Genomic DNA, 16,310 nt, shown 5'->3' on the forward strand with positions numbered 1-16,310 from the left:
AATTAAAAACCTTGGAATTAACACAGCCAAGAAGGCAAAAGATTTCTATAAAGAAAACTACGAAACTTTGAAGCAAAAAATGGAAGAGGACATTGGAAAATGGAAAGACGTTTCTTTTTTTTGACAAGCAAAATTAATATTTTGAATATAGAGTACCAAAATCTAGCTATAGATTTTATGGAATGCTTATTAAAATACCAATAATATTCTTTTCAGAAGTAGAAAACCTTGTTAAAATTTATATGGAACCATAAAAGACCCAGAACAGCCAAAGTAATCTTGAGAAAAAGATCAAAACAAAAGGTATCACAACATGGGATTTTAGGTTGCAATATTAAGCTATACTAACAATACCAGAATGGTACTCGAACAAAAATAGATACATAGACTGATGACATAGAAAGAAGATGCCAAAACTACATCATGCACCTTCAGTCATCTGATCTTTAACAAAACAGCCCAGAACATATGGTTAAGGTTTGTATCTAATGTCTCCCTAAAGCCTGATGTGATCATAGGCAGGACCTTTGGAAAGTGACTGGACTGTAGTGGCATTATAGCTGGTTTCCCTTAGGAGATGGGGCTGGGTAAGAGAGCTTGCATTTCCCCTCCCAGGTCTCTCTTTAACTCTCTGTTTCCTTGCTGCCAAAGACATGAGCAACCTTCCTCCATCCAGGCCCTTCCACCGTACAGTTCTGCCTCGGAGTCAGTCAAATGTGGACCGGAACCTGTACCAACTATGAGCCATAACACACTTCTCCTCCTTTAAGTTGCAGGGGTTGCGTATTTTGTCTCAGCAATGAGGGAAGTGATTAAGATACATAGACTGGAGAAAAGATAGCTTCTTTAACAAATGGATCTAGGAAAGCTGGTTATTCATGTACAGAAAATTGGAACTAGATTCTTCTCTCTTATCTGGAACTAAAGTCAAATCAAAAGAATCAAAGATCTAGATATGAAGACAGAAATGTTGACGCTGTTGGAAAATACCATAGGGGAAACACTTGAAGCCATAGACACAGGAAAGGATTTCCTGAACAGAACTGCAACAGCACAGAAAATATAATACAAATATTCAACAAATGGGATTACACTGAATTAAAGATGTCTCCATGACAAAGAAAATAATCAACAGACTGAAAAGACAGCTTACAGAATGGGGAAAATTTTCGCCAGCTATTCTTCTGATAGAAGGCATTAGCCTTCATCTAGGATATGTAAAGAATTAAAATATTAATCTACCCAAATGACCCAATGAAAAACATGTCCAAATGAACCTAAAAGACACTTCTCAAAAGAAGACACACAAATGACCCATAAATGTGTGAAAAAAAATTTACATCATGCTTAAGCATTAGGGAAATACAATTTAAAACAACTTAGACTACATCTGAGAATGGCTATCAAGAACACAAAAAACAACAAATGCTGTGGAGGTTGTAGGGGAAAAAGAACCTCCCTACATTTCTGGTGGGAATGTAAACTAGTGTGATCACCATAGAAATCAGTATAGAGATGCTTTAACAAACTAAAAATAGAAATTTCATTTGACTTAGCTGTATCAAATTGCACTTGATACAGCTAGATATATATACAAAGGAGTTAAAGTCATTGTATTATACTGACACAAGAGTACCCATGTTTATAGCAGTGCAATCCACAGTAGATAAATTCTGGAAAAAGCCTAGATGCTTGTGAATGGAGAAATAAAATATGGTATAAACATGCAATGGACATTACCAGTAATAAAGAAGAATATAATTATATTATTTGCAAAAAAATGGATGGAACTTGAGACCATAATGCTGAGTGAAATAAATCAGACACTGAACCTTAAATATTGCATGGTTTCCCTTATATAAGAAACTGAAAATATAAATACATTTTATTTCTCAAAGATAAAGGAGGGATGGAAAGTAAAATGAAGGCAAACTTTCTAGAGCTGGATGTCTGAAGGATCAGAAGGAAGCTGTAAAGCGAGATAGGGATAAAGAGATTGAAAAGTTCAAGTGTAACAATTGCCCAAAGCAAACATCACTATTATGTTTTTCAAACATATAAGGGCCAGGGATTTACCTCAGTAGCACAAGCACCTGCCTGGCAAGTGCAAGGTCATGAGTTTGATCCCCAGTACCAAAAAACAAACAAACAAAAAATACATGTATTAATTTTAAAAATAAACATAAAGTAAAATCACACACACACACTCATGCATGCACGCACACCCACAGAGTTATCTTCCGAAGAGGAAGTTTCCAAAGTGAAATTTCATTCGTAGGAAACTGTTGTCTTCTAACAATTTTAGCATTGTTCTGAATGTCTGCAAACCTTTCTTGCCACTTTCTTCTCTTGTCTAGTTCTGGTCCATAGCAATCAGTCAATTTATTCTAGACTTGGAACAGGAGTAACCATCTAGTCAGCCTGCTCCAATGACATGTATGCATTTTAATAGGGCCCCTTCGGAGACAGAGTTTCAGCTGATACAAATATTCTGAAGAGGGAAGTACAGTGATCTGATAGGAGCTGAACTTTAGAGTCTCATTTGCTTTCAAATTCAGAGCCCATTACCTATGGACTGCATGGCCTCAAGCTAGTTACTCACTCTACTGAGCCCATACTTCATCATCTAAAAGTGGAAATAGGTAACACTGAGAAAAACTTAATATGCAGCTTGGTGCAGAGTAATTGTAGCACTTAAAACTTCTGAGCAGCATTTCTGAACTTCGGCACTATCAATACTTAGGGCCAGATAATCCTTTTCTTTGGAGGAATTTTCTAAGCATTGTAGGACACTTAGCAGAAACCCTGGTGTACAATTTATACTAGATACTAGTATTCCTGCATCTGAGCATGACAATCAATATATCAGTATGAAATTTCAGGGGGAAAAATAAGATTTCAAAGAAGAGTGAGCACTGGGAAATAATTGTGCCCTTCTACCTCATCTCCATGACCTTTCCCGCCCTCACCTTCCTTGCCCATCCAGTGGGAAACGCGAAGCCTTCCCACCTTGCTCCGGGAAGTAGTTCTAAACTGCATGCAATTCCTGCACTCCAGGGAATATGTGTAGGCATTTTGATGGGTTAAGAAGGAAAAGCCAGCAAAGGACATGGGGATAAGGGCTGAGGGCAGATTACTTTCCAGTGCTGATGCTTCTTTGAGATCTTACTTCCCCCCTGAAATTTCATGCCAATTTTGTATTCAACTTAATGCTATATGCATTGTTGCTTTCAGAAAAATGCAATATGGTTTTATGCCTTTAAAATCTAAGATGTTTTAAGAAGTGCTGTCCTCTCCTGAGTCTTTGAGAGACTTGTAGGAATAAATACACTAGATAGTAAAAGATGGCTTTGGGTAAACTTTAAGCTGTGGCTGACGTCAAAAACTGTTAAATATTTTTAATTTCATCAAGTTAAACTCCTGTTCTTAGATCTACTTTTTCATTTGCTTCTACAACTTGTTTTTTAAATAACAAGTTTTAATGTGGGAGAAATGCTTGAAAATTCAAAAAATTTCAACTTTGATATAGAATACTATCAGGAAATGAAGAAAACATTAAAATATTTTCCCAGTGAAACTGATCAAACAGAATCACAAACACTTGGCGTGAGCTGTCAAACAGTGTGACCTTTGTGGACATTTCATTCTGTGTTTTGTAAAAAGCATGTCAGAGACACTGGGATCCAGTCCTATTGTTTCTGTGCTTATTCTCCAAACATTGGCCATCGTGAAGGACATTGTATTAAATGTAATTGTTGTTTTTATGATTTGGTGAGTTACTTTTGAGAAAGCTACTGTTTCACCTGTGGTTAGAAATATCCGGTGTGGACAGTGCAGAAGGAAGGCTTGGGTCACCCAGATGAAACTAACGTCAGTGTTTGGGTTACTCACTGCTGCAGTGCAGACTCTGACTCACCTCCTCAGATTACCAGGCAACCACAGCTTACCACAGTTAGTATACATTAAGCAAGTACCCAAGCTACAAGAATGAAAAGGTCTCAATATTGTTATGAGAAGGGGATTATGATTTGAGCTAGTCTATTCATTATTAAGGAACACAAAATATGACAGCCCTTATTATCTTCCAGTAGTTGGATTAATTTTACTGAAAAATTTTTGTGCTTACTGGTTACAACTTTACATAGGATAGTCTCAGAGCTGTATGTTATGGAAAACTTCAAAGGAATATTTTTCATTAAGTGGAAGAATTCCTGGTAAGGACTGAGTTTTGGGAAGGTATATATGCTTTGGTACTAAGGCCCTTTTATTGCTCCTACTACAGAAAGGGAGAATCCTGGAGAGAATGAGATGTTTGTATTATGATAATTTTACCATCATACTTAGTGCTTGAAAACTTCTCTTGCCACTCAAAGTGCAGGGGGATGTGCAATGGATTCAGGCGTAACGTGCTCTGTTTTGCTCATGATAGGACCACTGGGTGCAAAGGAAGTTTAGGAACTGAGTGGGGACCACATGTGTTGCATTCTAACTGATATCACAAGAGGTTCATGGGCTAAGGCTGGATGGGAAGAATGTAACTATATATGGGGCATGCTGATACTCTTCTTCTAAATGTGTGTACTTTGTGGGTGCAGCTATGCTGGGAAGAACTTTGTCTTCACAAGGGACCCCCTGGGATGCTGGAGTTGTTTATGTACTAGGAAGGGGTAGAATGATAACACAATGTTCATGCAAAAGAGAACCTTTATTTATTTAAGTAGGATTAGAAAAAAAATATTGCAAGTATTTATGAGTCATCTGAAAGTATACACACAGTAAAATTTTTAGCTCAGAGAATTGTTAGAAACTGACTGAATTGAGATGTTTATCTGCTTGGCTGATTTGAAATGATCAGATTCACAGTTTCAGATTTTGCTAAAATAAATTGTATAGATTTAAAATTCTCATTTTGAAGGTTAAAAAACCAGTTAATGACTAAAATATAAATTAAGATAAAAAAACTATCACTAATATGAATGGGCTAACATTACACCTTGTTACTATTAACTTTGTCTAAAGCCCATCACACCCCTTAGAGTTTGATAAGAAAACATTACTCTATCCAATCTTGCAATAACACAGTTTCTAAAATCATACTTATTAAAAGTAAGTAAGATTTAAAAGCTTTTCTGAGAAAGCAAAGGAGCAATTAATGAACAGTAGATAGTAAGTCAAGCACATAACTTGGGAATGTGTATAGACCTTGTGTGTCCTACACTGCATACCAGTGTCTATCTTTGAGTTGAATAAACATATTGTGTCTTAGAAATATGTCACTTACAATTTTAAAGAATTCCTTTTCATTTCTGGAATGCTTAAACAAACAAGAAATAGGTATGAAACAAGTTATTCACGTAAAAGTAGTAGATCAAAGACAAAAAGACATATCTTTGCAATGTAACTTAGAAAGTGTTTGTGGACTACACTGTTTTAATTTAGGATACAATCACTTTAGTTGTCATTTTCAGCATCACATTATACTTATTTTTGCCAGGACTATTTTAGTGTGCAAATTAAAGGGCAGTTTAAGGTCTTCATGCTGGGTTTGACATATACTAACACACAGACACAGAGACATACGGCCACATAGACACAGGCTCTCATGTGCACAAAGGACACTAACAGGAAATGAACCAGGAAGACATTCCTGATTTTGAGGGCCATATGTCTAGCAGTTAGTCAATATTTACTTGATTCTCAGTAAGTATTTGATGAATATTAAAACTACTTCTATGCATTATGTGTAATGCCAAAATCAACTTAACTTTTCTCAGTTTTATCTCCTTAACCCTGGAAACACCTTGGGGCAAAGTACAATTAGGAACATGGGATATTGTGTGAAGAGAGGAGCTGGATAGCGAGAGACTCAGACTAGTTTTTGTTTTTTGTATTTTGCTGCTGATTACCAAGGTGCACTAAACTGCACTAAGCTTGAATATCCTCACATGAAAAAATTAATGATCCGTGTCAAGTGATCTGAAGTATTCTTTCTGGTGCTCAGATTCTATGCCTCTCAGATGGTAATGTGTGGCAAATCTAAGATATTGCTTGGAATAATTATATCTTACGCTTCTCAAGCTCTTAGATTCATAATATAGTAGCTTACGTTTCAGGAAATATTTTAAATGACAGCCATTTACAATATTTAACACCAGCTAAGACTGAATACAGAATTAAATTGGTGATCATGCTTAGAGTGGCAGTTTGCTGCAGTAGACAACATGATATCATTTTTTGATTCTCAGTAGAATGTCATTGGTAAGCAACTTAAACTCTTGGAACCATGGTTATTATATCTGAATAAAAAGATAACAGCTATTTGAGGCATTAATATGAATATTAAAAAAGACAACAATTATAAATCTTTGGTGTTTGGTATAGAAGGTTACAGCCTTGTCTGTGATGTTTCTTTCCTCAACTATGGTCTCTTTTCCTTGTAATAGCTGGGAACAGTATTATAATCTTAACCACCCAAAAAGCACCAAAGTCTACCTTCAAATATGACTCTCTATGTTTGATTCAAAACAGAAAAAGTCAGACTCTGATTGGTAATAGGAGTTTTAAAGATAAGAATAGGCCTAACACTTACTTTTGGAGAAAATTCAAAGGGAAGACCATCAGATAACATGAAAAATTACAACATGATGCTATAAATGAGTGAATGAAGGTTGTTTTTCTTTCTGTTGTCTACACTAGGAGATGGCCCCTTAGCCTATTTGAATTCAGAAACATGACCATTGACCTAAGAGGCTGCATCAATGACTTCATTGAAAGAGCAGCAGCAATGGCTGTGGTGAATCTCAAAGTGTGACTAGCACTTTGCAAGTCACTGAAGAGTACATGTCTTAAGGGACTTCTGGAGAGGAGTGAATGGGAGGAGAGTACAAGCAGAAGAACCAGCATGTGCAAAGGCAAAGGTAGGAAGAGCACACCTTAGAAAAGGTGAAAATATTGCCCTGCTAACTGAGATCAACTAATGAGGAGCAAAACGAATGAGATTTGAGAGGTCCACTGTGACTGTATTTTGACATGTGAGGGACACAGGACGCAGGTTGTGTTATGCAGTTGATGGGCAACACTGGCTTTAAGATGGAAACTCTCAATGGTAATGAGATCACATTGTCTACTCTGTTAAGTTCCACCACGGAATCAGGAGCTATGCTTTGTTGTCTTCTGGATTTTATTTCCTAATGCTTAAAACAACCTACATTTTTTAAAGTAGTGAAACAGAGGTATAGAGAAATATGGAGTTTATGCAACTTGGGGCATATATTAAGTAAATGATATACAAGAAGCCATGAAAATGTTAAAATGTTAATTTTTAACATTTCAGAGTTACAGAGTAAATCACTGAAGAATGGAAATGTTGGAATCTGAACACAGGAATTTGATTTGAGTAGTTGGGTTTTAAAATGAAAAAGACATTTTGTGTTCAAAACATAGCTACTTAAGATTTATGCAAGGTGTGTTAATCTTGGTGTGTTCTGGAATGACATAACAATTTTAAATCATAAAAATATTGCTTCTCTGTTTTAAAATTACTTAGTGGTTATATTACATTAGAGGCAGTAGAGCGTAATCATTAAGTGCTCAGGCTCTGAAGCCAGATTGTCTGGATCTGAATGCTCACCCCCAATTTACTGAACGTTCGGCAGGTTATTTAGCTTTCAGTGCTGCATATTTCAGAAAGGGGATAATGATGCCTATGTTGCCAGGTGTTTACGTGTGAAATGAAGCATAGGTGTATACAGGACAATATCTGGCACGAATTTAAAACAGCAGTCGCCAGTGTTGCTTTGTGCCTTTGTGCCTTTCTCCTAGAAGATATCAGCAGCGTGCCAACAACTGTACTGGTTTCCAAAAACACAAAAATAGATACAGAATGATAGCCACCTTTACAAATGTGTGCTTCCCCCCTGCATACCAAACACTGTTATTCAGCAATAATGCTATAGACTTCACTGTGGTTAAAGCAATTCCCTGCACTATTTGAGCAACAGTAACTTACAATATCCCATTACAATATTGCCTATTTTTGTCAGAATCAACACTTCTATTCTTCCTCCTTTTTTCCCCCAATAAGACAGCAAGATTTATCCAGCCTGAATTGTCTTTGGTGACTTTGGGTAACATCATGAAGCCAGCGAGCTTATGTCAGTGAGTGGACTCCTCCTTACATGCACCACACTTTCCAAAGCAGCATGATTATACCATTGCCTTAGAGGTGTCTTGGAAAATTCATTAGATTTACATGTTATATAGGATATGATATTGATAGATGTATTTTTCTTCTCCAAAGTACTTTTTTCAAAAAATATAACTTTATAGAATCTAATATCCATAAACTGGAGAGAAATGTTAATGATGGGAATCTTCAGTGCTGTACCTGATTAAGGGGAAGACTTGTTCTGGGAGCATGAGTTGTTCACTGCCTTTTAAACCATATAACACTGCTCATCTCTCTGTGCCTTAGCTTCAGGATTATGAAAGAGTTCAAGTAATTCTGCTCTGTTCATGATGGCTTTTGCACACTGTCTGAAAGGATTCTAAATTAGGCATTGCAGGCTTGACATTAACATTGGATGAATAGATGAAAATTGTTGGTAGAAGGGACAACATGTCCTTTTGAGCATAACCACAGTACATTAAAATGGACAGATGAGCAGTTGTGATAACCTCTAAGCAAAAATTGAAAAGGAAAAATGTCTACCTAAACTCATGAGAAGGAAATGAAAATAACAAAGCACTTCCATTTAAAATAAGTGAAGTACTGAGGAGATTAAGTGAAAAGCTACTTTACCACCAAGGAAACCCTTTAGAGTGGAGGGGATTGTGTGACAGGGTGCAGTGTTTACTTGCCAGGAAAGAGAGACGCTGCCATTCTGTCCACTTTTATATTCTCTGTATTTATTACAGGAAATGTGAAATGTTCTAGTCATGGAGCCTGTGCATGTACCAAAATCCATGATTAAAAGAGCAGATCTCTCAGCTGAAGATAGACAGATCCATGATAAAATAAATCGGAAGTTTTAGATTTAAATGTGGATGCTAGAAGGAGACTGGAGCTGATCACCTAGTATTTTGTTTCTACATTATCTATTATGTCCATCCTTTTTATTTGACTGACTCTGTTCTGTTATGTCACATTTGTTTTTACTCTCTTCAAAAAAAAGTAATAAGAACTGTGGGAGTAATAAAACCCAAAATGTGTAATTGTCATTGTACAAAAGAAAGGAAAAGAAAGTGCTCTAAAGAATATAACTACATATATATTTAAGTGTATAAGATAACCATATTACTGAGTTTTGTTGGATCATTGAACAAAACTGTTTCCAGTCTCACTGTTTGAAAGTCCACTTTATATGCTTTAATTTTGTAACTTGAACAACTAATTCTAAGATAACAATATGTAATCTATTAACTAGTGATTTTCTACTGTTTATTTTTTCTGAAATTCTGTATAACTTGTACCCTTTTTCTGTTTTTTTCTCCTTAAATAAAAAAAAGGAGACTGGAGCTCAAAGAAGTTCTTATACTGTACATAGTTTATAAAATGTAAATATTAAAAAATAAAAATCATATATGAGATATATATAACATTTAAAAAAATCTTCCAATTAGCTTGACATGCAGAATGGGCTGGTCATGGGATGGTTGGCAATGATTTTCTTTATAAGAACTTTATGCTCCAAAAGTGTATGGCTTAGAATATGGTTTTAAATAAATTTGCATTAATTTTTTTCAGTTTCCCAACTTTCCAGAAAATGAAAAGACAAATCATGGAGTAGAGAAAATATTTGCAAAATATTTAGCTGATAAAACATTGTTATTCAAAATATATGAAGAACTCAAGGAAATTAATAAACCATTTAAAAGTGGGTGAAAGATCTGCATGAACACCTCACCTAAGAAGATGGCAAGTAAGCACAGGAAAAGATGTTCAATATAATACATCAGCAAGAATCACTAAGTAAAAATACAGCTACACTAATCAAAAATTGACAACATCAAGTTCTAGTGAACATGTCCAGCAGCAGGACACCTCTTATTGTTGACAGAAATGCAAAATGATACAACCATTTTGAAAGATGGTATTTACCTGAATAATCTAAAAATTTATTATTCCAAAAAACCTGCACACAGAGATTTATAGCAGCTTTATTCATAATTAGCCAAACTTGGAGCAAGTGAAATATCCTTCAGCAGGCGAACAGACACATAAAACGTGGCATCTCCAGGCCAGTATTATACTCCAATGCCGTATTAATTCAGCACTTGAGTGAAATGAGTTATTGAGTCATTAAAAGACAGGGAGGAAATGTAAATGCTTATTTCCAGGTGAAAGAAGTCAATGTGAAAAGACTGCCCACTGTGTGATTCCAGCTACATGACATTTTGGAAAACACAAAACCATGGAGATGGTAAAACAGGCAGTGGTTGTCAGTGTTCAGTGGGGAGGGAGGATTTCTAATACTGGGTATTGTATTCTAATGCTGATACATGCCATTATACACTACCAGAACACACAGGATGCACAACACCAAGAGCAAACTTTAATGTAAACTGTGGACTTTAGGTGACAATGGCATGTCAGTGTGGGTGCAGCAAATGCTGCAGCCCTGCTGTTGGGGGATCATGAGAGTGGGGAGGCTGTCTGGAGTAGGTATAGAAACAGTCTCTACCTGCCGCTAAATTTGCTGTAAATCAAAAATTTTTCTAAAACATAAAGTTATTAATTTAAAAAAGAGGAAGGAACCATTGCTATCAGACATATTGTAATAAGCAAAACCAACCAATAGTGACATAAACCAGGATACTGTTTTTGTGATAAACACTTTGTGAGAACACACAGAGGAATATGCTTGCTTGTTACACACATCTATAGTCAATGCCTTCATACAGAGCTTTTTATAAATACAAAAGAACCTCCCCAACTTTACATGTAAGTTTCAGTTATTTCCTGGAAATCCTTTGTTTTCCTGGGGGAAGTAAGCAATCCCTGCTCACTTTTCTTTCAATAATTTTGGAAGAAGATAATGAGGCATTGATAGATTAATTAAGACACAACTAAACTAAGACAGGAGGAAACATTCTAAGTATTTAAAGTGGATACAACTTTATTCAGGGAAATGGTTAAACAGATGATGGGCAAACTGAGAAGCTAAGCCATGGAAAGTCAATCATTTTAAAGACTAAAAGTAGCAGAAGGTCCAAGGCATTACCACCCACAATTCTCGAAGGGCAAAGGGAAAAGAGAGTGTTGCTGAAGCTGAGAGTTCAAGGTCACTTGGGGAAGCAGGAGGCAGGAGCTGAGGCTGGAAAGCTAGTCCGCGGGGAGCAGCTCCCCTGGAACAAAGCAAGAGCAAGGCGAAGAAATCTTACGTCAAAACGCACCCAGATGAGTACAGCTGGAGAAGGAAGTTCAGGAAATAAGTTTTCCAGTGTTATTTTCTCTTCCATCACAACTACTACACTAGATAAACTGATTTATAGATATTTTTGAAGTGCCCTCCGTTTAGCTCTCGGGAACTTCATTTAACAAACATGCTAAAAATTATTGAAATCTCCATTTTAGTTTTATATCTAATCTTAATAAACCAAGTTAACACACTTTCACAATTATGAAAGAATTACCCACTTGCATTTTGAAGTTAATAAAAGGTATTAAAGGAGACATGCTTGCTTTCCATATAAGACTTAGACGGTGATCAATGCTGTTTGGTTGTATTGTTTTATTCTGAAATGAACGTAGGTATATTCTAATGTACTGAGTGTCACCATTCTTCAAGGAGATCATAAAGACACACTTTGAAAATCGATCTAAAGGAGGAAGTGGGAAGCCACACAATTTCCTCAGTAGACCACTACTCAGTTTCTCTATTACTCTCTGTTCTACTGAAAACTGCTAATAACACATTTCAGACTAATATCAAAGCACTAATTTTTAGGCTGTTGTCTGTCTTTTCTAGTATAGAAAGATTATCTACTATAGAAAGATTGATGATGTCAAATATACCTACAGTATTTATCCATTGTGTAACTAGCTGAATGTGTGTCTGTGTGTGTGTGCACGTGCGTGCGTGTGCACTCGTGGGCCTATTTATACATACAAGCTTAAAACTTAGTGCATGTGACCTTAACCATGTCGTCCTTTTAGTTTAGGTAACATAAAATTTCCCAGTAGGCAGATTTTGAAATGTTATCCTTATCTCACGCATAGATGTGTTAATGATTAAACTATTATTACTGCCAAATTTCCTTCAGTTTATGCTATTAAAACTTGATTTGGTTTATTATTTTGATAATAGATATGTTTTCAGTATTTAAAAAAAATAAAATGACTATTAGAATAGAATGAAGTGTTAAAATATTTACCTTTAAGAGATGAAATAGTGGACTCTGTTAGACAACTCATAGTTCAGATCATTTCTGATAATAAACAGACAAAAGGGTACAGAAATGATATCTTTCACTGTTTGGAACTTCACTAAAAGTAGAAAGCAGGGAGGCACCTATAATATTTAACCTTGTTTTGTTCTATGCAAAGAAGAAAAATATTTTGCAGGGAAGCAGTCCAACGCCCACTTTAAATTTCTGTCTTAATCGCACTTACCTAAAATTGAGTGAATAAACAGCATGGACTTTCCAAAACCATCTATTTTCTTTTCCTTGAAATGGTAGTTGACTATGTCATTTAAAGACTTCCTAAGTACTTCATCCAGGGTCTGGTAAATCCTATACACCTGCAATGCAAAGCAAACGTATTTAGTTAACCAATTCACACTTAAAAGTTTATTACAGAAACAGCAAGCTAGGATGGACATATCTAGAACATATGGTATTTTACAACTCTTTCATAAGCTATTAATAACTTGTAATACTGAACTGAGAACCTTGGCTTTCATTTTTTAAAGAAATGTTTAGAATCTTAAGGCTTTATTGTAGAAGTCTTTCTACAGTTGAAGATGGTCAGACCCAAAGGGATCAAGTGATGATTTATGACCAAAAAGCTATATTTTGGACCAGAAAGTGGCCTGGAACCATGGGTTTCTAATATAGTTTTTTGTTTTTATTTAAGAACCCAAAGACAGGAGAACACAGACTCTTCTGTTTTCTGAGTAGGTAAATTTTTTGATATTGCTAGCAGCATCTTTTCTGCTAAAACTGAGGAAACTATTTTTGAGGTCAAAGTCCACAAGTAAAATATATTCTCTAATGCCTTAAGCCCAAAAAGTTGTAGGTAGATATTCCTACAACTAACTATAGCAAAGTCAACCTAACAATTTTAGTAATTCATGTGATTTAGTATGCTGCATGGTAGTAACATAAATAGTAAATAGTTCACAAAATTGGTTCATGTTTCTTAAAGCTAAATTGTTTTACAAGTTTTTGCCTTGTGAGAAAATTTACAGATGAGAACTGAGAGACGCTTTACGTTGCACTTCCCAGGGCTTAGGATTCCCGCTCTCTGTGGAGAGGGATCCAGGTACTCTATCTACGGTCTTCTATCAGTTAAGAGTATGCTCAACATTCTTCCCTTCCTCGCCCCTTCCTCTTTTTTCCTCTCCCTACCATTATATGGCCTGGATGTTACTATCTCAGTGGCCAGATACCTTGGAGTAGCAGCAGCCTGAATCTCTGGAATTCACACGTTAAAGTGAGGAAAGAGTGAGGAGAAGAGATACAGCGAGTTAAATGCAGAAGACTGCCCAAGCACCCATCACAGTGGGGATGGCAAGGAAAGGGACAGAAGGCGGCTGGATGGGTGCCATTTTCGCCCTGTTCAAACCTCGTGTTTTCATGTCTTATTCTTTTATAAACTTAGATTGTCAAAAATGATCATAATTGTTATTTTAGCTTCCATGACTGACTTGAAACACTCCATAATTTTAGCTATATCCAGAAGAGTCTATGACTCTAGCTCCCTTTCCTCTAATACATATTCTCAGTTATGTTTATCAGTACATGACCATATTTATTTACCAGAGCTAAAGAAATTCTCACTGCATAATTAAACCTTCTGTCACATTTAGACCCATCAGTCTTTCATTCTGATTATATTCTAAGTACCTGCATGAATTTGGCATTGTTTGAATTAAATTGCTTTTACTACAGTAGTACTTTCAGATTTTTTTCCTTTAAAGTGTATGCTATTAATATTTTAATAAATTGAGCTTGGGGTAGATTAGACCTATGCATTTGGGAGTAAGTTATATATTATCAATATTGTCCTCCAATGAATGCAGTTTTCCAAGCCATGTAATTAGGAAACAAAGAGAAACATATACATTTTCTTAATGTTCTTTTGTACAAGGATGAGTACAGAGATAAAGTGACATACTGTGCTCTCTGGCAATATAAAATCACTTTAGAAATCCCTTAGTATTGGCCTGGTGACATTTTAAATCTTGTTGTTGGTTTTTCCTCTGCCTGCCAGTCAGTCTCAGGGTTGGCATTTTACATGCTTCTTTTTGGCCTCAGTGTCTGAGTTACAGCAGACTGCAGTGGACTAGCAGGGTGATCAGGCAGTGACAAAGACGCTGCACTGAAATGCCCCAGGGTGGCTCACCTTGACTAGGATCTAAGCCCTTCATAAAGCTGCACCTCATCCTGATTGTAAGCTGGCTTTAGTCTTGCCGTTACCTCTCCCACAGTGTGGTCCCCATTTCAGCCTGTGTCTCACAGTGATCAAAAGCAGGTGTCCAATCTAGAGACAGCCCATCTCTACTACTCTCGGCTTCTGTTCCCTGTGGCAGCTCTAGAGTATGCAGAACTGGATTAGATAATTCTTTCCACTCTCCAAACTGAGGGTGGCGGCTTCCCAAACTGCCAGTGAATTAAAGCCACCCATGCTTCTGTCTTTCTTGCTGCTGCCTATTAGGCACCTGCAAAGGATAACTCTCACAAGAACACTGGGTGGGGATAGAAAATAATACCTCTGTCTCTTTAAGATTTTATTTAAATTTCAGGTCTGCTAACTTAAATTCTAGGCTAGCTAACCTAGAATTTCTAGTGTGGCTGAAGTTAAGATTTAATGTCTTGGGATCAAAAAAACCCATGTCTTCTTTACCTACTTTCTGAGAAATTTCCAGAAGGATTCAGATTGGAATTAGTCTGTGGATATCTTGCAATAAGCTATCAGAAGAAAAAGAATTACTTTGCTTATTTTTTGTTTTTAATTTTATATTTTTGGCACCAGGGGTCGAACTTAGGATCTTATGCTTGTGAAGCAGGCGTTTATACCACTGAGCTAAATCCCTGGCCCTACTTTCTTTATTTTGGGTGCCATAATTTAGGCATATAGGTTAGGCAGAAGTTACAGTATACAGATTTTTCTTAATAAAAAATCTTCTCCAGGGGCTGGGGATTTGGCTAGACAGCATAAGCGCCTATCTGGCAAGCGCTAGGTTGTGAGTTCAGTCTCAGGTACCAGAAAACAAAAACAAAAACAAAAACAAAACTAATGCATAAAAAACTCAGTCCAATTAGAGCAAAAATAGAATGGGCCACGTGAAAAAGCTATGTCCATTATGAAATGGACTCAATCTAGAGGTTTAGTAATCACTTGTGATGTGGAATTTGATAACGCACATTCATTCATTATATAAGGATAGAATAAGTGGTCACTTCTGGCTCTGATTTCATAGGAACTTGTCAAATATGAGACAAGGAGAGTTAATATTCATGTTGTTATTCATTTTAACGCCCCTTTGGCTCTTCCTACCCAAGTCTTCATTCTCTATTGAGAGTTCTGCACAGAACTTCTACTGTTTAATGATTTATTTACTCATTGTCTTTTCACACTAAATGATAAGCTGCACAAAGGCAAGAACTACGTCGTACTAGGCCCACAGTAATACTTATTGTATGAACAAACCAGAGTGGAGGTAATATTTTAGGTTGTCAGTAAATTTTAATCTAAGGAGAAATTAAGAGCTTTTTATCACAAAGATATGCTGGTCAGATTAAGGCTTATAAATTATGGTTTTATTTATATATGACCTAGAAAAAAGAAAAGATGAAGTATGAATTTAAATAGCATGAATGTACTAAGGGAGAAATCCTACTATGCTGTGTTTTCTTATGTCGAATATTATCTTCTTTACTTAAAAATATTTGGTTTAATGTCTTTCTTTTATCCCTATTAACTTGCCTGACACTGAAAATAATTTCATTACAATTTGAAGAATTCACAGGCCTTCCAGTCACACTGAAAAAAAGGGGGGGATCCCAAGCAGATGTTTTATCTGCTTTATTATTCAGGAATGGTAGCCTAAATGTTAAAAGGAGGAACGAAGTGGGTGGTACCC

General features: G+C 36.2%; 1 protein-coding gene across 17 annotated transcripts in view; it reads right to left on the bottom strand.

Annotated features, from left to right (window-relative positions):
* The window catches only part of Dtna (dystrobrevin alpha), a 371,976-nt gene that overhangs the window by 198,213 nt on the left and 157,453 nt on the right, over positions 1-16,310 (bottom strand). For all 17 annotated transcript variants that reach the window (XM_063231777.1, XM_063231779.1, XM_063231775.1 and 14 more), the window contains one exon: positions 12,614-12,743. The gene's annotated coding sequence lies outside the window, so the exon portion shown is untranslated. The remainder of the gene's footprint in view (positions 1-12,613; positions 12,744-16,310) is intronic.

Source organism: Cavia porcellus, unplaced genomic scaffold (genome assembly GCF_034190915.1).
Source record: "Cavia porcellus strain 051 isolate PalLab524CR breed Dunkin Hartley unplaced genomic scaffold, mCavPor4.1 scaffold_20, whole genome shotgun sequence".
NCBI classification, from domain to species: domain Eukaryota; kingdom Metazoa; phylum Chordata; class Mammalia; order Rodentia; family Caviidae; genus Cavia; species Cavia porcellus.